The following is a 26,150-nucleotide window of genomic DNA, read 5'->3' on the forward strand; positions in this document are numbered from 1 at the left end:
TTAAATTCAACTCCCCCCCGGGAAGTTGACTGACACTGATAGCAAATCGAGTCCCCTTTACAGCCTGATCAACAATGACACATGTATAAGTTTTATAACTTTTGGTCGGGGACGCCTTGCTTAGATTATTAGTTCAAATTTGAATTCAAGTCCCCCAATGCCAGTTTGCAAAATGCCTTTCATATCTAATCCCATCACAATATGATCTCATAACCACCTCTATTAAATAAAATTGTATTTAACACTGATAGTATTTCTCATGGCAACAACAGCTTATCAAATAAGTTAATAAACTGTAACAGCAACAATATGCCTTGAATATCTTTATTTCGTAAAAGTCGACAGACTATTTACATTAGGCTAAATCAGTTGATAAGAAGGCACTAGACTTACTTTCCCTGTCTGAGAACCCACAGTAAATGATTACGTATCTGGCTATGTTCCTATATTACATAAAAGAGAAATCTATCACTTAACATAGGTTTCTCAATAAGAGTTAAAAGATAGGGACAGACCACCCACCATCACCGCAGAGCTTGCATTGATAAGTGCAAGACTTTAAATAATAACAGAAAAAAACATGATAAACATATAAATGTAAATGTCATGGCTCCTCATCATTGACAAACCCTTGGTTGCATCATAAGGAGTGGAAAATATTAAAAATTAATCATGTCACACAACACATTCTCCAAACCCAAAATGGCGTGCATGAAAGAGAAATGCTGAGTTAGCCCTAAGTTTTGCCAAATATATAATATTAACCAATTTTTGTTTTATTTTATCTTTCAGGACCTCTAATCCCAAAAACCAAATGAAATGACTTAATACAGATAACTAAAAACATGACAATATCAGCCATCAGTCGCACATCTGCCGTATTTAGATAGTCTAATTGCATTCCAACAAAGCTAATCAGCAGAGTGTGACAACTGAGAAAAAAAAATCTTTCTTTCCACTGGACATGCTCACTTTTTCAGGAAATATACTGTAGTCAAGGGCTTTCCTCAACAGCATGAATCTTCTTTAGACCACTGCTGGTATTCGCCTTGCCTGTATGAGACCTTTCCCTTCTCACTCTGCTGTTTGTTTTTTATTCTTTTTTTGTGGACCTCATTTCTGGCTAATAAATTTCCTTGAGGGTTGCAGATTCCCCCATGTTATGGCTCTCCTTGAAATTCACCACTCTGCAGATTTTGTTTGAGGGGATGATATTTTACTTTTTCCTCATTTTTTTCTTGTGTTGGGGGCTTGGTAGTTCCTGGAGAGGGAATCAGGATTCTGGAATGTGTTACTTGCCATTCCCCACTCCATCTCCCTTTAAGTCCAGTGACCCACATCCTGTATGTCCTTTATTTGGACAACCTGTAAGCTTGTCTCCTCCATCAAATGGGCAGCTTCTCTTTCATAAGGTAAAATCACATTTTTCTCCTGCTTTTTCTGCTGCCAATATTGCCAGAAATGTTAAGGAGACTCTATAGTCGTTATCTGCCATTTCTTTTCCAAATGAGAGCATGGTCTTCCTATGGCATAGTGCTTTCGGGAACAGTCAGCAATAAAAAATAATATAACTTTGCTTAGTAAATACCCCTGTTCTTAATGCTGTATTGCATGAACCAGTCCCTGGTTCTTGCAGAAGGTAAGACTAGTAGCACACATCTAGAGAAATTTGTAGCATTCTGTTTTTTTTCAGTGGTCTTGTCCAACAGACTCTTTCTATCACTAAGCTGAGTTTACACAGAGAATGCATTATTTTATTTGACAGATGTTCAGAAAATGTCCTTAGCTGTTTGTCTGAGATTGATTCTGGTACTGCTAGCTTGTTGGATTAAAGCAATACATCTGCTTTCAAGATGTGAACCTCCTGCTTGATAGCTTGTTAGTTTCTTGAAGGGTTTTAATTACCTTTTCAGTGTTTCTGTAGTGTTTTTACCTCCTCTTCAAGTAATTCCATTTTTGTCTGCTGTCATGAGGACAAAGTATGGTAGCCCGCTGATTCAGAGATTGAAGTAACTATATATCCCATAATTATCTTCAGAGACTGAAGCTATTTAAACATCAGGGCTTTTTTAAACTCTTTCATTAGCTTTCCCTGTGACATATTCCTCAGCATAGCCATGCTACATACATTAGTAGAGGGACAGTTTAACGATACCTTATGTTATTATAATGCCTGATGTGAAAAGGGAATACTATTCAGTGGTGGATCCAGGAATTTCTAAAATGGGGGTTGCAGTCTTAGAAGTAAATTACTGAGGGGGGGGGGCATAGTGGTGTGTGGGAAACAGACCACCTAGTGTTATAGTGCTCTTAATACCATGACTTTAGTATATGAGTGATAAGCCAATATGCATGTTTTTTGTAAAGCAGCTTTAATGAAGACTTGAGAAACATCTCAACAAAAGACATTGTTAAGATAAACAAAATTACTCACAGAAAACAGATATACTCATAAATAAAATAGCTGCCATAACAACTGTAAAGCTAAGCACCTGATGTCACAATTCATTAAAAAGGCAAACACGGCATAAAACAAAGCTAAGAAAATAAGTTTTCATGATGAATAGTTATAGGTCAGATATCCACAACTCAGAAATGCAGAGGTTCATTTGTCACCCTTGGGGATTAAGACTGTAAGTCTAACCTCAGAGCTTCCAGTGCAGCACATTTCTGAATATTACCCAATAGCTTTAGCAGCTCGAAAGCTTATCATTGTAGCCATGCCGTGTTACAGCTAAAAAAGAAAAAAATACTAGTGAAATATACTGGACTTTTACTTCTAATAAGAACCTAGTAAACATACTGTGGACATACCTTTTATCCTGCCTTTTGTGAAGGGGTCACAGCACCCAGGTGGTAGTAAGAAAAGAAAATCCAGCTGAAATGCAAAAGAGATCATATGTCTTTTCTCAAAAGGCAGTTGACAAAAAATGTAAGAACCTCCAGTAAGATACTTAGGTGCACAATGCACACACACACACACACACACACACACACACACACACACACACACACACACACACACACACACACACACACACACACACACACACACTCTCGCATGCACACTCTGTCCCCTGTGGAATGTGCCTTTTCTGACAGAGTGCACCACATTTGCCCATATATAATGATACCCACATTTTGTATACTTCAAACATCTAAATGAAAAAAAACAGTACCATATTTTAGCATGATACTGTTATACGTATACAAACTTCCAACAAGCCTCATCACCTTTATTCAACAGTGACTATGTAACAAACCTTTGCTTCAATATGCAGCATGCCTCCTCATCCCTACCTCCAAAAAGACATTCAATTATTTCTGTGTATAACTCCGATGTTTGAGCGAAAGAAAAGTGAAAGAAACACAGTATAATAATTTACTTCAAACTCTTTCTCTTGGAGATGTATACATGTTCCCTCTTGCCAAAATTAGGCATAATTTTTTGCATTTGTCATGTAAGTGCCCTTTGCTTTCAGAAGCAGCCTGCACCCCCCCCCCCCTCCACACACACACACACACACAGACATGCACACAATCAGACAGCCAAAGCCAAAAATTCACTTAAAAAAGTAGTAGGACAAACAGTTTATCAACACGTATTTTCTGAACACTATGAAGTATGCATGTCATTGTGACTGTAATTTTCTGATTTAACCAAAAAAGAAATCACTAGGAACAGGCAGAAATAACAGGTAATATGGGGGACAACTCAGATATATGGTTGACTATCGACAACAGTTGGTGGTAGTAATGCAATTATCTGGTTGCCTGATAGGATTTTAAAAAGGAACATGCATACACACACACACACACACACACACACACACACACACACACACACACACACACACACACACACACACAAATGCAAAGGCTTGTCATTAAATGTCATTGCTCACTAGACCAAAAATATAGGTATAAAAGTTGCAGCCCAACCATCCCAAATGCAGTCTGATGGCATGATAGTGTATGTTTATGCCCTGCACTATCCCAGTTATCATCTATTTGACAAACTGTAGGCCATTCTGCAGCTACTTCTTTCTTTCTTTCACCCACCAGAAACCAGAATCCATTCCTACTATTCTGTCACAAAATGTATTATTTCTAATGCCTCTGCCAGATAACAGTCAACCTCTTAGCACAAAAAGTCTGGACAAAGCCAAAAATAATGGAGACAAATTTTACATATTGCTCCTATAGACTTAAAAAGTTGCTAAAATGACAGGTTTTGCATTAGCATCTATTTTCTGAAGGATATGAGCCCTGAAACTCAAATGTCTGTCATTATTTAGTGGCTACAGTATTCAAGGATTTGTCAAAAAAAAAAAAAAAAAAAAAAAAAGCTTATGAGGAGAGGACCAAAAATATGAGGCAAAAGTCGACACCGCTGAGAGGTATGCTCTGCCATACTAACTACAGAAACATTTTTATTTGGAATGATGACAGCAAATTCTGGACATTCAAATAAGCTATGCATTCACTAGAGAAAAATATTTGCCACCAACTATACTTCTTCTGCTGTGATCTGTGAAGGTTTGGGTGGGTGGGTAGGTGGGGATCGAGCAATATAGTAAGAGATCGACAGAAACAGAAAGAGAGAGAGACTACAAAGTTGTAAATCTAACTCCAATAACTGGTGTTGCAGCAAAGTCAATGAATTTTTAGCAATTTGCCTGAAATGGGTAACTTTTTTCTGTTTCTTAAAAAAAAAACAACCTAAACTGAAAAAGCACTGAGTTGCCCCCGAGTGCTGTTACTCTTCTGCCACAGAAATCTTTATAAATATAACATGGCTCAACTAATAGCATAGCTGTAACAAGTCAGCTGATCTTTCTAGGAACTATTATAAAAGAGCTGGTGGGAATGTGGAACTATCAAACTCATGATAGCACAGATTGTTATACTCCATCATTGGCACAGAAATAAATAGTTATTTGGTATGAAGTTTATGTGGAAACATAGAGAATTTTGTATTATATACATGCACTTAACATCTTGTTATTGAAAACTACATTTAGGAAGTATATTTCTGTTTTTTAGGCTAAAATTAATCAAATGTCAGGAAAGATGGATGGTCTCACCCTATATTGGTAGCATAATAAAATGAACAGCCACATTGATGAAAAGTGAAGAGGTGAAGAGGACCACGTTGGTGAATCAGTAATAGTGCTACCAGTGCTTGGAAATGTAATAAATTAATAAGAAGCAAAAAGAGGAGGAGTCACTATAGATGCATTATTATGTAAACAATGATTCTGAGAACAGGCTGCGCATGGAAAAACATGCATTAGCGGACTGCACTATGTAGATGAAGGAACTGATCTAGCATAGCTAATGGACAATGGTTTATGGCAATTATTAGGAGAGAGTTGATCGAAACCACAATGGGGGTGATGTGAAGGCTAGTCTGGAAAGCTGAAGACACTGTTTATTAAGTTTCACAATTTCAGTGCTAGGAAATGTTTAGTAAGAGAGACTATACTGAAATGTACTTATGGTTCCTGAGTGAGAGTAGTAGAAGATTTTTTGGCAATGGTACATCAAGGGAGAGAGCAAATAATCCTGCAGTAGAAACATACAGAAGAAACGAGCAGTTGTTAAATTATTTACCCAACACAGCAATTACTTGCTGGTGCAAAGCTATGAAAAAAATAATGAAATTACATATTGATTCAGTAAAAAGGTAGCATTCTTGGCAGATTGTTACTGGCCCAGATTTAATACTCTTCCATTTCTTCAATGAGATAAATTTAGGATTACTTGTGCATCATTACATTATCTTAAGTTGAGTGGAAGTGAACCATTGATTTGTAAGAAGATTATAACCCAAATGAGCTCTAGAAAGATTGACAAGCAATGATGGATACAATAAGTATTTCCAGGTAGGGATTTCATCCTTTTCCCGTATCATCTAGGATTTAATAGAACATCATATGAGACTTTAGCCAAAACCCCAACATATATCCCATTTTAAACGGTCTCCTTACCATTTGCTAATCTTAGAAACTCCTCTTGTAAAGAAGAAGTTACTAGAACCACAGTCAACATAACAAAGTAAACCATTAAAATGTTTTACTCTAGGAATTTGGGGGTTCCTAATAAACTCAAACATTATTTTTCTAAATCTTGCTTCAAGAAAACAAGGATAATTCCGAATTTTACCATCTCATTAAATTACAATACAACACCAGCAGCAAACATTAATATAACATGGGATAAGTCATCCAGGATCCCTTTGCTGAGTGGATGCAAGTTACATCATCTTTTGAAATATTTCTAGACCAAAGTTTCAAAGTCTCAGTGAATAAGGGCAACCTCATGTTCCTTGCTTTCTGAGGAATGGTAGCATTTAACTAGATATCATATCAATAATGGTCAGATAAACGTCCAGCTGGTTTTGATGATGCTGACTTTAATTGCCTATTATGAACCCATGGAGTATAAAAAGATCTGTACCTTAATTTGCTGGATGCAATGATTAGACTCTTAATCTACTTGTATACTTTACAATAATCAGGTAGCACATTCTATGAAACACCAAGGATATTGTCAGTTAGAATAAAAAACAGTGCCTTCACTATCCACATCTTTAATGCAGATGTTTTTCATATTAATCACTGTTGCAGTAGCCTAAGCTATATGGGTTATATCCTGCCAAGGGTATAAGAGCTGGCCAGCTTCCAAAGCTTCAGGGCACCTTCCATACTTCCAAACTGTCATACAGCTCAAGCTGAGCTGACTAAAAAACAAGGCTGAGTGTAAAGCCCTTCAGAACTTTCATGCTGCCAAAGAGAACGCTCCTCTGAAGCTTTCAGGGATCAACAGTCAACTTATATTTTACTTTGTTGTGCAGATAAATTCGCTTTGAGGATAAAACTTCCATTTTCTTATATTTACTAATGTTTTCTTATTTTCCTCTGCAGGAAATTTGGAGTGTTGTGTTTTAATGGACTGCCTCAAGGCTGTAATGTGCTTTTAAACAGAGCACCCATTTTTTTTCTGCCAGTTTTAAAGTAGATTAGACTAACGGGCAACATATTTTCTGTGGAGAAAATGTTTTTAATTTTCTGTTATGAGAGCTACCATAGTGTTTGGAAACGCTTTTTACTGTGTTCTTTCTGTTATAAAAGTCACTTTTGTGGACTAGTAGTTTTACCAGCTTTTGCTGCTTGGCTTCCCTGGGAAAGAGGCACAATTTTCAGATTGACCATGGTCAGTCCTTCTTCCAGCCACAAAAAGAAAAAAAAGTAAGTAAACAGCCTTTGCCATGATAGCAGGCTAGCAATTTACCTCTGCCGCAGTTGGGTGACTCTGCTGTGGCCATTTGTTGTATTTCAAATCACTCATCTTTTACCCTGAATATGTCTGGTGTAACACCTACAACTGCTATGGACCTGGGGTTAGCCATGTCCTCTGTGACTGTTGGAGTCCCCTCAGTGGGCAAGGGGGAGCCCCTCTAAGTCCTAGGACATGGGACAGGGAAGGTTTCCTTGTTGTGGCAGAATGATGTACCCATTCCTGAGGAAACAGTGGCTGCCATTAGTAACATGGTTGGCACCATTTTTCCTGTCAAAAAGAAACAGAAAACCAGGTACAGTATGTATGTACACCTCCTAAAATTTCTTTGGATAGTAGTGGTTTACTGGGACTGGCTCAGAGTTTAATTCAGGCTATTGATGCTTTTTGTACAGTAGTTTCTGGTAAATGTAAGAGGGATGTTTCTTTTCCTGAAGTGATTTAAGATTCTGAATTGGAACAAAAAGATGCAGGGACAGATTCAAGTGTTTTCCTCAGATTTCTGATTCATAATCAGGAGGGCTCAGTTTTTGGTTCTACCTGTGGGAGTTTCTCTTTTTCTGATACTATTGTTAGAAGGTTCCAGTGTTTTCAGTGGAGAACACTTAGGTTGTTCAGTCCCTCAGAAAATACTATGAGGTGTTACAGAAGGATTTCCCATAACCTACACCCATACTTCCTGTCCTGTCTGCTTTAGAGGATGTGTGTCTTACTGCCTGCAATTGTCCTGATAGTCAGCCTAAAAAGGTGGATAAGATGTATAAAGTCCCTCAATCTTTTGAATTTGTATACACTATTCCCAAACCTGACCCAGCAGCTATAGCCTTAATTGACTCCACTGCTGCTAAGCACCTAGTTCATTCCAATCCTACTCCTCCTAATAAGGATGGGAAAATTATTGATAGGAATGGAAAAAAGTATATATTTCTTTTATCTTTCATTTGCAGAATTGTCAGGCTCATATGTTAAAGCTTGTTCTGACATATTGTGAACGTATGAGGAATTATAACAGTTTCTTCTTGTGAAGAAAAAAATCTTCTTTGAGTAACTTAGTTTTTTTTTCAGTCACACAGGTCAGTAGTCATTGCTTACAATATGTGTATGACTCTGATACTTCTTTTCGGGCTATGGCCACTGGTACTGTTTTAAGAAGGTTTGTTTGGCTGCATTCTCAGAACTTTCCATGTGATTTAAAAAATGAGATTTTAAATTCCCTCTCAGACAGAGATATGCTAGTTGGCCTCTCAGCTGCAGAGGTGATCAAAAAATGTGATGAATGCGGTAAGCTGATTGAGGGAATCCCTATAATTTTTCATTCCTCCTTTTCCAAACTTTTCAAGGGATTTTCTTTCTCTCCATCTATTTTTAGCAAAAACAGAATAAACAGTCTCAACAGAATTCAGGTAAACAGAAGTTTAAGAAGAAGTAGCAAGGGAAGTCCAAAAAGAAGTCTGAAACCTCCCAAACATAAGGATAGTCCAATAAGTCTGAATGTCTATTCAAGAGACATTGTAACCTCCTCTCACCCTGGCCCCATTTCTCTTCCAGAAAGTCTGAATCTCCATTTTTCTCTTTGGAAACTGATTGTTTTAGACAATCAGTTTAGCTACAATAAAATAGCTAAATTCGCTAATGGCCACAAAGCACCTACTCACCATTGTTCTTCTCTCCACAAACTAGTATGGTTAGAACTACCCAACCGACTCATCTATTCTCAACTCACTCTTGCCCACAAGCTCATCTTTAAACCCTTCCTTTGTCCATCTCTTTCCCCTGCCTTTAAAATGCACCTCCCCAAAAGAGAACTCAGAACCAATAACCAGAACCTACTTGAACTATACATACCATTATGCCCCCCAGGTAAAAAACTCCTATCCTATAGTTTAGCACATCTCTGGAACTCCCTACCTCCAGCTATTCGTACCACCTTCAACCACTTTACATTCAAAACATATCTTTACTCTCATCTACTAACCCAGTGGGAATGCTCTTGCACCCACCCTTCATAATTAAATGCTCTTGCACCCATCCTCATAATTCAAAACTGCCTTACTTCCTTCCTCCTCCTGCTAATAAGTTTCCTTGTATCTGCCTCTCCCATTGTAATAACTTGCATCCTTTAATCTAGCTGCCTAATCTCAAATCAAAATCATTTTTGTATGCCTTACCTAGCAACCTAACTCAAAATGCCTAGGCAATCTCATCAGTAATGTTACTTGAAAGATATACTCTTAATGTGTACATACTGAAACATGAATTACTTTTATAGTAGGTACCACCTGTAATGTTCCATTGATTATGTATGTTCAAACAGTAATCTGTATAATTCTGTAAATGCTGCAATATGAATCACTTTTATAGTATATACCATCTCAAACAGTAATCTGTACAATTCTGTAAATACTGCAATTTGAATTCTGTAAATAATGCAATCTGAATCACTTCTATAGTATGTACCAACTGTAACAGACATCACCAGTATGATGCTCTAACTGTGTAATTTGTTTGCTAATTTGTTTGCTAATATTGTATTATATATCTAAAACTATGTAACCTTGTTTCTGGAGCTTTTCTCCCCGGGACTCCATTGAAAATGGGTTCTTCTCGGCCCAATGGACTATCCTGGTAAACCAACTGCAAATAAATAAATAATAAATAAATAAATGTATTCAGAAAATTATTCATCAGGGTTACAGATGGCAATGAGAGGAAACTCCTCCTTTCTGGGGGTCATCACTCATCCTGCAGATCAGACTCTTTCGTCACTACCTGTTCTTCGTCATGTGTTGTCTCAGAGTGATAGAACCAGTTCTTCCATCCCAGGTAGGAAAGAGGTTTTATTCATTGATGTTCCTTGTGCCAATGAAAGAAAACTGTTGAAAAACACTTCTGGATCATTCTTTCCTAAACTTGTTTGTGGTAATACAAAACCACACAAGCACACCAAAAACTGAAAAATTAAAAGGTATACAAATTTGGGTTGTTACACCTCAACTATCTATAGGAAGGAGATGTTTACAAACACTTATTTCTACTATGATAGCTGTCACCCTTACTACCAAAAAAAGTGAGTAGTTAAAGGGCAGATAGTTAGACTGATGATACCATGCTTGATGTTGAGTTACATCAGCTTATTTGTTTATTTTTGGACAGAGGCTACCCTATGCATATGTTATAGTAGAGTGTCCCTGAAATTAATGTTGCCTATGCCAAATTAGATTTTCATTTACTGCATATGGTTTTGCAAGGGGACATGGAACATGATGAGTGGGAGTACCTGAATGTAGTCAAGCCAAAGGTGACATCGATCTTTAGTATTCCAAAAATACATATGAATGCTCGAGACCCTCCACTGAGACCAATAGTTTTTTGCAAAGTGTTCCAAGATTGAGCAGTTAGCTGTTTGTTGATTTTAAGTGCAAAATTGTTTTGAGATTTGAATCATATATTTTGAAAGATTTTTGACATTTGTTGGAGACGTTAAATGGTTTGGTTTTCAATGAGGAGATTATTTTATAACTGTGGATGTAGTTGATTTATATTCTGTCATTCCTCATGATATTAGACTAGAGTGGTTTTATTCTTTTCTTTCAGAGTATACTTTATCTAGTAAAGATGTATGAGTGGTAGTCACTTTGCTTGACTTAACCCTCCAAAACAGTTTTATTTATTTCAAGGGAGAATATTATCATCAGATTTCTGGGATTGCAATGGGTGCAGCCTGTACCCCGCTTTATGCAAACATTGTTTTGACCATGTGGGAGAAGAGGATAATCTTCACTCCCCAGTTTATGGCATTAACACATGGTTACTACCACTTACTTGATGATGTATTAATTCTACATAAGAGTAGTTACAATCAATGGGAATGCTTCTTTGACCTGTGATAAAATTCAATTTCCTTTTTAAAGTCCACCTAGTCTAGTAGCAGGGATTATATCAATTATCTTGATATTAAATTGGGGAAGAATATGGATTTGGGTTGTTACACATCAACTATGTATAGGAAGGAGATGTTTCAAACACTTATCTCCACAATGATAGCTGTTACCCTTGCTACCAAAAAAGTCCAAAGGGAAGATGGTTAGACTTTCTCATCTAATTTAGGATGATCCCATGTTTGATGTTGAGTTACATCAGCTTATTTGTTTATTTTTGGACAGAGGTTACCCTATGCATATATTAAGGAAAATCAGGGTTGACGTTGAAGGTCATCTACATGACCATTTTGCACTAAGTTTTAAAAGTGACAGAAACGTAATTAGTGAGGTGAACACAAGTATTATACCCACTGTTTGCCAACACAAGAATCAGTTTGATGTGACTACTCCATTATTTGCAGTACCATTTAGTATTAATACTTATCAGTATATTAGTGCTATTAAATTATACTGGGACATTGTATTTTTGGATGAGCTTAAAAAATGTCTCGGAACAGCCACTGTAGTGGTTTACTTAAAAGGGAAAAATATCAAAACTATTCTTGAACTGGCATCACAAAAACTTTGTTGACCCACAGTAATATGCAGAAATTTGGCTTCAGCAAGATGTGCACATACATTCATGAGGGTCCCTATACAGTAGTCCATAATGATGACAGGACTTCAGTCTGCCAAGGGAAATGTAATTGCAGCAGTATTTTTGTTGTATATTTGGTCAGTTGTGGCTCCTGCAATGCATTCTATGTGTGAAAATCATCAGGAAGTTAAAGGACAGAATAAGAGAATATTATTATGACATAAAGAAGAAGGAAAATGCTAATGCCCTTTATAGGCACACTATTGTCTGTCCTAACTTTAAGAAGTTTTCTTTCTATATCATTGGTAGAGTCATTATGACACCCTTATGTGGGGATGCAGATACTTTGCATGAGATAAAGAAACTTAATTGGCAACTCAGGCTAAATGCCACTGTTGCACCAGGTTTAAATGATTCTGTTTTACTGACAGGTGTGTTAAAGACTAAAGCAGCTTTTGTATAAATAATCATTATAATATATTTTTCAACAATGTTAATTCCCATCGTATCTGACATAGCATTTATTATTTAAACTTTATTTAGGGTTTTATTAATAATGCATCTGGTAGTTAACACTATTTTAAGCATTTTGTACTTCTATTTAATAATGTTGGTTCAATTTATATGGCGTGATTTTAATATTCATGTATGGTTTATTTATTTATTTTTATTTTACATTTGTTAACCGGGATAGTCCAGCTGGATATATGCCCATTTTCAGTGGCGGCCCGGGGAGAAAAGCTCCAAAGAGACAATGCAACACATACAGACAAACTTGGGTACATATTTCATCTAGATCCATTAGGATATCTAGTTATTGACACTTATAGGTATAAACTAAAGACACTTATAGGTATAAACTACAGACAGATACAGTTTACAATAGTCATTAAACAGTTTTACATTGTTCATACTAACGCTGTTATATGTATTTTATCATACTTTTGATGTGGTATACATTTATATGCAAGTAACAGATAGGACTCTAGTTTAGGACAATGGTTACAATAGTACTGGAGTGGATCCGGCATTAGTCTGGGGTTGAACAGGGACATAACCATTTGTTGCTGAGGTAGTTGTAGATAGCTTTTTTAAATGTAGGTAGTGAGGTAATCAGGGATAAGGATGCAGGCAGGGAGTTCCAGATTTTGGCCACATAAGAAGAGTAAAGGGAGTCTCCAGCATGGTTGTTGGATCTAGTAACAGTTAACTGTAATTTGCCAGTTGAGCAGAGTTGCCTTGGGCAGGAATATTGTTGAACAATGGTAGCCAGTGAAGGTGATATATTTTGTTGATAGAGTATTTTGCGAATAGTAACCAGCTGACTATAAATAAGTAAGTTTGGTAGTTCCATCCAGCCCAAGTGCTTTAGGTTTAGGCAGTGATGTGTTCTGTAGGAGCTGTTGTTGGCAAATTTGGCTATCGGATTGTAGGAGGTTGTCATTTTATTGATTTCTGTTGTGGATAAGTTAATCAAGATGGGTGAGGCATACAGTAGTGTTGAGAGAAGGTGTGTACGTGCAATTGTAGTTCTAGCATTATGGGTCAGGAATGCTTTATGTTTGTAGAGGCTACCTAGCTTTTTGTTAGTATTTTCAATGACCAGATTAATGTGTACATCAAATTTGAGCTTATTGTCAAAAGTAATACCTAGTAGTTTTGTCTGGGCTTCAGGCGATATGGGGGTACCGTTATTAGAGTGGATAGTAAAGGTGCAGGTGGGGGCAGTTGTATTTGAGGGATGAAATAATAGGAGCTTGTTTTTTTTGAGTTGAGTATCAAGCCATTCACAGTGAGCCATGTTTCTACTGAGTGAAAGTTATCCTGTGTCTTTTTGTGGAGGTCTTGTAAAGTGGGGGCATTACACATTATAGTTGAATCATCTGCGTATTGTATAAGGCTTGAACCTTTTGCAACTGAGTGGAGATTATTTGTAAAAATTGAGAACAGCAAGGGGCCCAGTATAGATCCCTGAGGTACTCCGAGTGTTACCGGTAAGAGTGGAGACAAGTTATTATTCCATAGTACTGCCTGTTGTCTATTGTTGAGGTAGTTTTTAAACCAGGAGACTGATAAGTTATCTAATCCTAGGTTTATTAGATGGGAGATTATTTTTTCATGGTTAACCATATCAAATGCCTTTGATAGGTCTAGGAAGAGGGCTGAAGAAAGCTTACCATTATTCCTGTTGTGATTAATGGTATTTGTGAATGCTAGCAGGGCTGTGGTTGTGCTGTGTCCTGGCCAAAAACCATGCTGTGTATGAGATATGAGTTCTTGATCAATAAGATGTGTCATTAATTGATGGTGAATACATTTTTCTAATATTTTAGCAAGTGGGAATAATATTGCTATTGGTCTGTAGTTGGATATGTCATAAGAATTTCCCCCTTTGTGTAGGGGTATGATATAGGCAGTTTTCCAGATCAAGGGTACTGAATCTTCTGAGATGGATTGGTTTATTAGGATTGAGACTGGTTTAGCTATTTCAGTTGCTGCTAGTTTTAAGAATTCATTGGGGAGGGAATCTGCTCCTAGTGTTGTTGGTTTTAGTTGGGATAGTAGTTTTCTTATATAGGAGGTTGAGGTGGGTTGTAGCTTAAATGTGGGGCAGTTGTTAGGTTTGGGGGGGCACTAGTAGTATTTGTATAGGTTTGGTTTTGGGCAAGGGCAAGTACAGTCTCAGTAAAGAATGAGTTAAATGATTCAGCTATGTTTTCTTTTGTTAAGCCTGTTGCTGGGGGTGGGGTAGTGGTTTTTCCAGGATGTAGTAACCTGTTTAAGCCTGCCCAGAATTTTTTTGGATTGTTTGAGTGTTGGGTTTGATGGGTGATAAAGTAATTTCTTTTATCTTGCATTACTAGTTTCTTAGTAAGATTTCTTATCTGTTGGTATGCTTGCTGTGTTGCTGGGTTTTTGTTGGACCTCCAGGCTGTCCAGGCTCTATTCCTTTCTTTTATTTTTTGCCTTGTTTCCCTTGATAACCATGGAACTGTTTTAGATTTAATTCTGGTAGTTCTTGGAGGGGCATGCCTATTTAGTATCTCTAGAAAGGTAGAGTTGAGGTGTTTGATAGCTTCGTCTAGGGGTAGATAATACAGTTGCGACCAGTTGTAGAGCTGTAGATCTTGTAAGACATTTGGTAAGTTGAAGTGCTTTTTGTTTCTTATTGTTTGGAGTATAGGGGTTTGGGGGTGGTGGGAGTTATATTTGAGTAGGAAGGTAGTTTGATGGTCACTTAGTGAGTCAGGAAGGGTACCTGCTAAATATGAGCAAGGTATTTTGTTTAGTAAAATCCAGTCTAAAAGTGATTCTCTTTTACTATTTTTGTCGACTCTAGTGGGTTCATTGATTAGTTGAGAGAAGGTAAGTAGGTTGATATGATTAGTGGGAGTCTGGGAGGAGCATGTGAGCCAGTTAATATTAAAGTCCCCTAATAGAATAGATTCTTGTGGCAAGGTTTGTGATAGCCATTGTAGTAGATTTTCCATGATGGGGATATTATTGCCTGGGGGGATATAGCCTGTAACTAAGTTGATCGTTTTGTTGTTACTTATTTTGAGCCTAGTTAAGAGTAATTCTGCCTTGTCCAGAGGGGGTAAAGTCAACTCAGTTTTAGCTATGGATAGTGTATTTTTATAAAGTAGAGCAATGCCTCCACCTTTCTTCATTGGTCTATCTTGCCGAGGGATACTGTATCCAGGTGGTAGGATCTCTGTATCCTTGGTAATTGGTTTTAGCCATGTTTCTGTTAAACTGATTATATCTGGGAGATATTGTGAGATTAGAGTATGAAGCTCATGTATCTTTTTGTTGATGCTCCTGATATTTAGATTTAGAATGAGTAGACTATTTGCTGGTATGGTATTGATTTGGGTTAGTTTGGGAGGTTTTATATTAGTAGGAGGATTTGTATCATAAGGACCTGGGTTAGGCTGGATATCTCCATCATTTAATAGTTCACATTGTTGTTTTTGTAGAGTTTTCACTATATTTTGCAGTATTATTATGTGTTTGTGGGTAATAATGGATTTGGGTTTGGTGTTGATGGGTTTAAGAAGGGTATAGGTAGTGGCAGTGGTGTTGAATATGGTGGGGCTTATTGTTAGGGAATATGTAGAAGGGATGGGAGAGATAATGGATGTGGATTTATGGGTGAAGGAAGAGAGAGCTATTTTGTAATGAGTAGTTGTAGCAAGTGATATGGTAGGTAAATGCTAGAAGGAGTAGTAGGGTTGTTTGCTGGAGGTAGATGTACATTGTAGTTGGCCTTGGTAGATTGACAGGAATGAATTGGAGTGATGTAATTAAGTATATGAGGGTAGTAAGGGTATGATAGGTAACAGGAAATGCAGAGGGTGTGAAGGATGTTGATTGGATGTAAGTTAATTGTGGGAGAGACTGGGCAGGATTGGTAACAGAAAATGTAGAGGGCGGGAAGGATGTTGATTGGATGTGAGTTAATTGTGGGAGGGACTGGCCAGGTATAAGTGTAGTAGATGTGGGGGTGGGTGGAAATTGGGGGTAGGGTAGGGGAGTGGAGTGAGCCCGAAGGGCGAACGGAGCGGGTTAGAGCATCTATATAAAAGATTTTCCAGAGACAATCAGAGAGGACGAGATTCCAAAGGCAGACAGAGTGGTCCCAGGTCCATTCAAGGGCAAGAAGAGGAGGAGAAAAGTGTATCAGTGAAGGAGAAAAGACGTCTGAGGTAAGGAGACTACAGTTGAGGTGCTTAGTTTCAGAGTTAAGCAAGCAGAATGTTTCACAACAGAAAGGGGCTATACAGGGCAGAGAAGGTGTAAAAAGAAAGAGTTACTAAATCTGGTTCATAGGACTGGGCAGAGTTGGGTTAAGGTAGTGTAGTCATACATAGGGGTGCAGAAAGAAGCAGGAGATGCCACCACCTAGTGGCCAGACTCAGTAATTGCAAAGGTAGGCCAAGGACACAGGGGAAAAAGGTGAAGACACCAGAAAGGTAGGGATGGATGATTACAACTAGGGTAGGCTGCTAGCTTTTGCTCACTGGGTTGCTGTACTAATGGACAATAGTAATGAATCGTTAGTAGTAACAAGGTACATACATTCAATAACAATTCCTGGGGAGGAAAGGAAGGTATAGAAGAACAACAGGAGTTCTTATGCTCTGTCAGTTCAAGGGCGGGAAGCCAGGGATTCCAAGCAGAGACCGGGAGGCACCTGGGGTCAAGGTGATTCAGCTGGGATACACTGTAAGGAAAAGGAAAAATACAAAGAGCATATTTAAATCTAGAAAATAATAACACTACAGTAGAAGAAGGAAAGGAGGGGGAGAAAAAAGGAAAACATACATCAAGTAGAAGTGAGCTATCCCAAGGGGAAGGTAGGTAGAAAGGAGAGAGCAGGAGGGGAAGTATCAATACAATCAATCTAGCCAAGGAAATACAGCACACTTCTTATCATAGCACTGTGGTTCAAGCAATACAGTTATTGATTATAGCACTTTGGTAACATTCAATAGACAGCACCTAGGTACAGTATAATTTAGCACAGCATAGACAAGTATTTAAATTAAATATATATGTCAAAAACATTCCACTACAATGCAAAGCACAAACTTGTAAGTGAATTAAATATATAGGACAATTTGTTATTTGTTTTCTAAGCCTTTTATTGGTTGTCATCTTACATATATGGTGTGAAGTTTGGTTTCATCTGTATTACTCTGACAAGTCTTTTAATGAAAGTTTTTAGACAAAAGCACTCAGTATTCAATAAACTGTGATAAGAGTTACAAAGGTCATTCATGTTTTTTTTAATTTTTCAGTTGTTTGTGAAAATGCCCAAATTCAAAATGATGTAATTTTAGAACCTATTACCTCTTCTTCCTCTTTCAAGTTTCCTGGTAACACTAGACTTAAGAAAATGCATCTGTGATTCTCATGATACTCCTGGCAATACATGAGAAGGATACAGTTGTATCTGAAATCTGTGGTCCCAGCATCAACACCCTTTATAGTTTCAGATTCTAGTAATCTTGTTTGTCAGAAGAGATTTTTTTGGTGGAGATACCAGATATCCTTATATAAAGGTCTCGTCTTCTCCCACCCTGCTGCAAACCAGTCAGTCACCACAAGCACCGTGGACTTTGCTTGGGGAGCAGTTTCAGGAGGAATAAAAGTGGAGGGGGTGTGGGACACCAAGGACAGATGCAAGCACTTAACTATCAGAAAGATGCTTGCCCTGATCAAGGCACTCAACTGTCTGAACCATCTTTGGTCCCTGGGACCTCTTCAAGTGGTTGAAGACAATACCACTGTCATGTAGTACATCAACAAGCAAGAGGGATCCAGGTCATACCCACTTTGCAGACTAGCTGTTTTAGCTTGGGATATAGATTCACAGCATAGTCTCAGTCTACAAGCATCCCACATTCCTTCAGAAAAAAATTGTGTAGCAGACAAGCTAAGCAGGACCAGGGCAAACCCTCATGAATGGAAACAAGATTAGGAGTTTTCCAAGATTTGATCCTTCTGTGGGGAGTTCCTCAAGTTCACCTCTTTGCCTCAATCAACTGGCAATATTGTTTGATGCACTCCATGCAAGAAGACCTGGAAGGCAGATGCCTTTTCTCTTCTTTGGACAGGAATGTTTCTGTATGCCTTTCCACCATTTCCTCTAATATCCAAGGTATTTCTGAAGATTCCAACAGAAATTGCCCAAGATCACTGAAGTTACTACCTTCTGGTCCAGGAAACCATTGCTCTCTCTCTCTCTCTCTCTCTCTCTCTCTTCTTTTGAAAATGGCCAGAGGCAGTTACCACAAGATTCCTCATAGAATGGATCTACTCACACAAAAACATGGATGTTTGATACAGCCTGACATTAGTCATCTTCAACTGACTGCCTGGATGATAATTGCTTTTAGGCACCTATTTTCTGAGGACATGCAGCAGGTTGTAATGGAGGTAAGAAAGTCTTCTACTAGAAAATCATATATTAGCAAATGAAATGTTTTCTGGTTGGTTCCAACAACATAACCAGCATCCATTCTCTAGTTATGAAATATTTGTCAGTTATTGTCCCATGGCCTTTCTTATTCATAGGTTCATAGGTAGGTACTAGGCTATTGGCCCTAGGGCCTATATAAGCCTAGCCAAAAAGGTACTGTGGCTTTTGCCATCCAAAAAAAAATATTTTCATGTGCTCCTGTCGAGCAGAGCCACAGATTTGATCCTGGGGTGAATTTCCTATTTCCCATCCAATCATCAAGATTTTTCTTGAAGAGTGCTAATGAGGAGCTTTGTTTGATATAGACAGGTAGTTTGTTCCAGAGTATGGGAAGTCTCTGGGACAGGAATCTATCCCTCCAGAATGTTCTATTTATTGTAGTGACAAGGTTTAGGTCCCTAGAGTGTGTAGCTTGGAGGGATTGGGATTTCTTTAAGTGGAGCAAGTCCAACAGCTCTGGGTTTGACATAACTTTGTATGTTAGGCAGAGATCACCTCTGAGTAGGCCATATGTGATGGAGTAAAGCTGGAGTTTTTTGACATGGTCTGCTTAGGGCATCTGTTTGAGGCCAGTAATCCTCTTTGTGAGGTATTTATGCGGCCTTTCCAATTGTTGTAGATGTCTTGTGAGGTACATACCAAAAGGGGCGTTGTACTCTATAATGGGTCTAATGAGTGATTAGTAGAGGGGAACAATGACCTCTTTTTTCCTGGATGAGAAACCTTTTGTGATGAGGTGTGCCACATAGAAGGATTTCCTGACTACTGTGGTGATGTGATTATCAAAGGAGAGACTACTGTCCACCTGTGTCCCAAGGTCTCTTATCACACTTTCGGTGTTAAGTAGACTACCACCTATGTGGTAGCTCATGGGTACAGAGTTTTTACCAAAGGAGATGACAATGCACTTTTTGGCATTGAGCTTGAGACCATGGCTTTGACACCAGGCATCTGTCTCCGTGAGGCCCTTTTGTAGGATGTCTACATCGTTAGGAGTTCCAATTATGGCTCCTAGTTTGCAGTCATCTGCGAACTTCATTAGCCAAATATCTTCTGTGTTAGCCTGTACTTCAGAAAAGTAGATACCAAACAGGAGAGGACCCAGGACTGAATCCTGTGGTACTCCACTTGTCACTGGTCAAAAGTCAGATTTGGAGTCTGCTACTTTCACAGTGTGGGTTCTGTCAGTGAGCCAGTTGGCAACCCATCTTGTAACATACTGATTTATACATAGTTTAGTGAGATTATCTATAATTCCATAGTGGGGGAGGGTGCCAAAAGCTTTGGTGAAATCTAGATAGTTTGTGTGAACCACCTTAACCCTCGTCTACAGCTTTGGTGACTGCTTCGTTTAGGAAACATGATCTGCCTTTTACAAACCTGAACTGGTTGGGGTCCAGAGTTTGGAGATTAACAATGTCTTTGTGTTTAAGATCCATGATGATACGTTCCATGGCCTTGCAGACCAGGCTCGTTAGGCTAATGGGGTGGTAGTTCCCAGGGGTCCATGGTCGCTCCCCCTTTGTGGAGTGGGATAACCATTGCTGTGAGCCAATTCAGTGGGCACAAAGCCTGAGGTGAGGCTATGATTGAACATGGTGTTTAGGTGGGGTGCCAGTTCATTCTGCAGTTTGTGTAGAATGCAACCTGGGATGTTGTCAGGTCCCATGGATGCTGTGTTCTTGGCTTTGCAGAGTGTGTTTTTTTACCTGTGCAGCTGTGATTACAGGAATGTTGCACTCTTCTGGTATAGAGATGGGCCCTTTAGAGGGAAAGAGGGGGGTATAGTTAGCACTGAACCTATCTGCCAGGATGTTGGCAATATCAGTTGCTTCTGTATATTTAGTGCCGTTGTGCTGTATCTTAGAGCAGATCTGAGTGTTGCCATTGAGATTCTTGACATAGCTATAGAATACTTTGTGGTTGTCTTTAGAATCAGTGGTGATTTTGTTTTCATAACTAGCTTTGGAGGATTTTATGAGGGATCTCAGCTTCTTACTGAGACTGACCAGGGAGTTCCTCCAATCAAGGGATTTTAATCTTTTTTGCAACAGTTTCTTTCTTCTGTTGTAGAGTTTGTTTATGGCAGGGGACCACCAGATTGGATTCCTTTTTCTTGGAGGATAGCATCTTGATTCTGTTAAGAATGGCATGATCCATGCACTTGTGTAAGTGCTTATAAAGTGCATTTGTGTAGGATTCAGCAGTTGTACCTCTATTGTCCACCTGCATGGGTGTCGTGAAGTTTGCCACTTCTGTCTTAAGAAGCGTGAAGTTGGCTTTGGAGAAATTTTTTACGGTGGTTTCCCTAATCGAGGGTGGGAAAGGGATGTGGATGTCTAGGGTGATTAGCTTGCGGTCGGATCTGACCAATGAGGAATTGACCTCTGGTGTGGAACACCAGTCGCACATAATTGTTAATGACCAGGTCTAGGATATTGCTGCCCCTGGTGGGGGTGTGGATACGTTGATCCAAGGCATTGGAATTTATGAATTCCAGAAAACTTTGAACAAAAGAGTTGGTACATAAGTAGTTTTCCCAGTTAATGATGGGGTAGTTGACATCGTCCATTATTAGGGTGTTGCATCCTAATATTTTCCAGTGTATCAAGAAATGAGGAATGGGAATCCTGGGGCATGGTGGGGGATCTGTAGCAAGTTACAATTTGGATTGCAGTCTTGCCCAGTGTTAGTTGCACTTGGATAATCTCGGATGCATTATGCTGAGCAACTAGCCCGGAGGTGTGGATATCCTTAATGAATATGGGCACACCTCCGCCTTTAGTGTTTCGGTCCAGGTTAGGTGGCCGAAAGGTGTGATATGAATTATAGCCTGGTAATGCAGGGATGCTCTCTGGAGCCTTGGATCAGGTCTCTGTCACTGCATAGATGTCGATGTTCTCAATTTTAAGGAGTGCCTCGAGTGAATGCATTTTGAGGTTCAGACTTCTAGCATTGAGTAGATTTACTTTCAGATTTTGCTTGCTTGTGCCTGCTAAGGTGGTGAATTTGTCATTTGAACCTTGCCTAAAAAAAGGCACTATAGGGGTGGCAAGAGCCTTAGCCAGTATCCGGAATCCCAAGGGTGACAGGTGCAGGCCATCTCTGGCAAAGCATCGTGGTCTGTCGATCATGTCATCCCAGGCAGATACTGGATCCCCTTAGAATGACACCAGAAGCTTAACCAATAGTTGAAGTCAATCATTTTGTTCTTGTACTGTGATATAATTATGGGTGATAGCAGGATGCTACTCAGGGCTAGGGTCATACCTGCCTGGGCTACAAGATCAGAGATCTCCTCTTTGTCTCTTTTCATGTAGTCCAGGGAGGTACATCTCAGGTCATTCACACCAACGTGGACAATGACAGAGTCATATTTGTAATTGTTGTGGAGCGACCTGAGTGCATGCATTATGTGGCAGATCCTGCCACCCAACAGGCAGCTGACAGTAACTTTCTCCTTATTTAGCCTGGTGAGTAGGACATCAGTGTGCCTGACTATAGAGTCACCTATCACTAGAGTGTTGGGTACGTTGTTATGCCTTATGGGCTGTGGTTGAGTGGTGTACTGTGTTTGTGGGCTATGTGTCATTTGAGTTGGGGAGGTGGAGGTTGCTTGCGTTTCTGCTTTGCAGGTCTCTGATGCTTGAGCAGAGTTTTATTCAGAGCCTCCACGAATGTAGGTATGTGTTTTGCATTTCTATGTGTGTGTTTTGGTGGTGTATGTTTTGAGGGACTATGTGATGAGTGTGGTGTGGTGCAAGTGTTTACCTTCTCCTCTTGACTATCTAGTCCAGTCTTGGGTGAAGAGAGCTTTATTTCCAGTTTGGCTATATAAATGCATCTCTCACAGGTTGTAGTGTTGGGTGGTAGGAGGAGAGGGTTGTCTGTGTACATGAGGCAATTGCTGCATTGCCACAAGATGCCCAGATTCATCAGGTAGACAGGAGAAAACACCGGGAGCTGACCCTTAAATGTACCTGGATAGGTGCTTACTTATTAAGTACTAAAAACTGTTTTTCTCTAGACAAGTGAGGAAAGTTGAGTGCTGTAGTAATTTGCAGCTAATTTAGTACTTACAAGTACTGAACAAGTGCTGAGCTCAAAGAAACAGATTTTAGTGCTAGAACTAAAAAAACTGGCTTGTTCTAAGGGAAAATTTGAAGAGCAGACTTTATGGCGCCGGAAATAGTGTAACCCTAGCTAAGCGACGATGCATAAAGTGTATTTTTTTTTTAATATAACAGTAGAAAATGTGCAAACTGATTTAAACAATTTAACCCATAAACCAATAAAAAGCTAAAGACTGAGCCCTGTTCCAGCAGTCTTCGATCAGACAAGTTCTAACTGCACACTCCTGCCACTATGGTGCAGGGGAACCATCTCCAAAATAAGTCTGGATTAGTGCTCAAGATATACAAACAAAGCTAGATTCAGCAGGTCTGAATTTAGTCTATGCTACAGCAAACAAGGTATACCAATTTCAGAAAGAAACAGTTCAAATAAGCAGGCACAATAATCCTTTAACCAGAAACTCCCAGCTCAGAAGGGAATAAAATACCCTCTTCTCCCACAAGAGTGCAGACCACACCTTCTTAATGTAAAATAACTGGCCCAAAGCCCAAGTGCTTAAACCAGAACTAATACACTTTTAGAATAACAGACACTAAGCCTTCAATCAGCAACTCCCAACTTAGAAAGATGTAAGCTACCTGTCCTGCCACAACAGTGCAGACCACAAACCTTCTTAATGTAAAACTGGTCTGAAGCCCAAGTGCTTCAACCAAAGGCTTAGAATAACAGTTACAATTTATTCAGGCTACTAACAAGCAATAATAAATGTAGCAGAATAAATGCAATTAAGTACTTTTAAGAACAAGCAGATAAAGAAAAATAAAGTAATAAATTAGGAAGAAACACAAATACAGTAAAAGTAGATGAATAAAGTGCATTTTTTTAAAATAACAATAGAAGATGAGCAAGCTAATTTAAACAAATTACCCAATTAATCAGTAAAACAGCTCAAAACTGAGCCCTGTTGCAGCAGTCTTCAATCAGATAAGTTCTGACTGCACACTCCTGCCACTAGGCTGCAGGGGAACCTTCTCCAAAAGAGATGGCCTGGATTAGTGCTCAAGTTATACAAACAAAACTAGATTCAGGATGCCTAAATCTAGTCTATGCTACAGCAACCAAGGCGCATCAATTTCAGGAAGAAATAGTTCAAATAAGCAGGCACAATAGGCCTTTAACCAGAAATTCCCAGCTCAGAAGGGCAGAATCTAGCCTCTCCTCCCACAAGAGTGCAGACCACAAACCTTCTTAATGTAAAACAGCTGGTCTGGAGCCCAAGTGCTTACACCAAAATGCTTAGAGTAACAATTACAATTTAATCAGACTACTACCAAGTAGTACTAAATGGAGTGGAATAAATACAATTGAGTACTTTTAAGAAACGGCAAAAGCAAAATAAAGTGCATTTTTTTTTTTTTTTTTAGTAAAGTGCAAGGAGAGAAAGAAGTAGCAGAAGAAAAATTCAAGGTTAAGAACCTAAGTGAGTTGGCCTTCTCAAATGTTCTCTCTGTATTAAGTAGAGTGAACACCAGACTGGGAGGGGTGTCCCAGATCAAATTTACAGTAGGGGTGGGCAACTGCAAAACCACCAACTATAATACCACCACAAGAATAGGTTGGGGGGACAGTTTCAGGACAGATGTGAAACATAAACAATGCCAGAAAATATATAATATAATTCAGTCAGGCAAAATTCCTTCATCAAGGTTCATTTATCAGCCCTTTCAACATGTCTGCACATAGATCCTCCTCTTTCAAGACCATCTCACAGTCTCATGTCAAAATGTTCTTGAAAGGGGTTTTGCATAAGAGGGCTCCAAAAAAATTGTTGGCCCCTCTTTGAGATCTTAATTTTATGTTAGAGAAGCTAACACTTGCTCTGTTTGAACCAACTAATCTGTCTGACTTGAGGTTCTTAACATGGAAAACAGTTGTACTGATTGCTCTGACCTCTGCAAGAAGGGTATTTGCATTGGAAGCTCTTATGATGAGTCAACCCTACCTCATTTTCCATAGGGACAGGGCTTCTTTGAGAATTGATCCTTCTTTTATGTGTAAAATGGTATCCAAATTTACTTTAAGCCAAACTATCCACCTCCCTGTTTTCTTTCCTGAACCTAAAAATGAGTGAGAAAGGATAATCCATACCTTGGAAGTCTGCAGACAATTCAGGTACTATCTTGACAGAACTAAATCTGTCAGATATTCAGATCAATTGTTCATTTCTTGTGAAGGTAAGAAGAAGGGGCAATCTGTATCTAAACAGACTATTTCCAAATGGTTGTCTAAAACTATTAACCTTTGTTATACTCACCATGACAAATTTATTCCAGGCGGGGTTAAGGCCCACTCTACACGGACCTTAGCTTCTTCTATGGCTTTTTGGAAAGCATTAAATATTAGAAGTATTCTAGAAGATACTACTTGGTCCTCTGTACATATTTTTACAAAGCACTACAAGCTTGATTCCTTCTCTAGGTCTAGGTCAAGTTTTCTAAGACCATTTTCCATCCAGAGGCTTCTGAACCATTATCCTTCCTCCTCCCAGATATAGTTATTTATGGTAATGTTCACATATAGCTAAGGTTACTGCAGCAGTGATCAATATTAAGCACATACTGTAGTACAATTATATAAGCTGAACTTAGCAAAACAACAGGTGTTCTAATGATCACTGCTGCAGTCGCCACTCCCTCCCTCCACCCCCCCTTGTTTTTTGTTGTATCTTTTTATGCTAGAATATGGACATTTATATTTTGTTATTGCTAGCATTGTGCTTTCAGGACTCAGCCTCCCTCTCTTTGCTGGCAGGTAAGCACTGATGGGATTTTCACCCAAACTTCTCTTTTAGTCAGCTTAGCTCAAGATGCTTACCAGTATGGGCATGTGGGAGGGGCACTGAAGCTTTGCAAGCTAGTTGGCTGTTATATCCTTGGCAAGCTATAACCTATATCGATAAGGCTACTGCTGCAGCAATCATTTGAACACCTACTGTTATGGTAAGATCAGCTTCCACAACTGTACTTTATTGGGCTAGCTCATTAGCCATTTATCAATGCAAAAGTCTGGAATATTCTACAAGTACCCATTATGCAGTAGAACTGCTACATCTTGTTAGGTGAGTTGGAACATTACTGGAGGTATGTCTGTTGAGACTGGCCATCTGAACCGGTCATCTTAGGTGAATTTGAAATTGGGAACTGTCACACACACACACACACACACACACACACACACACACACACACACACACACACACACACACACA

The sequence above is a fragment of the Protopterus annectens genome, chromosome 2.part0 (assembly GCF_019279795.1).
Source record: "Protopterus annectens isolate FY-2018-M chromosome 2.part0, PAN1.0, whole genome shotgun sequence".
Classification (NCBI taxonomy): domain Eukaryota; kingdom Metazoa; phylum Chordata; order Ceratodontiformes; family Protopteridae; genus Protopterus; species Protopterus annectens.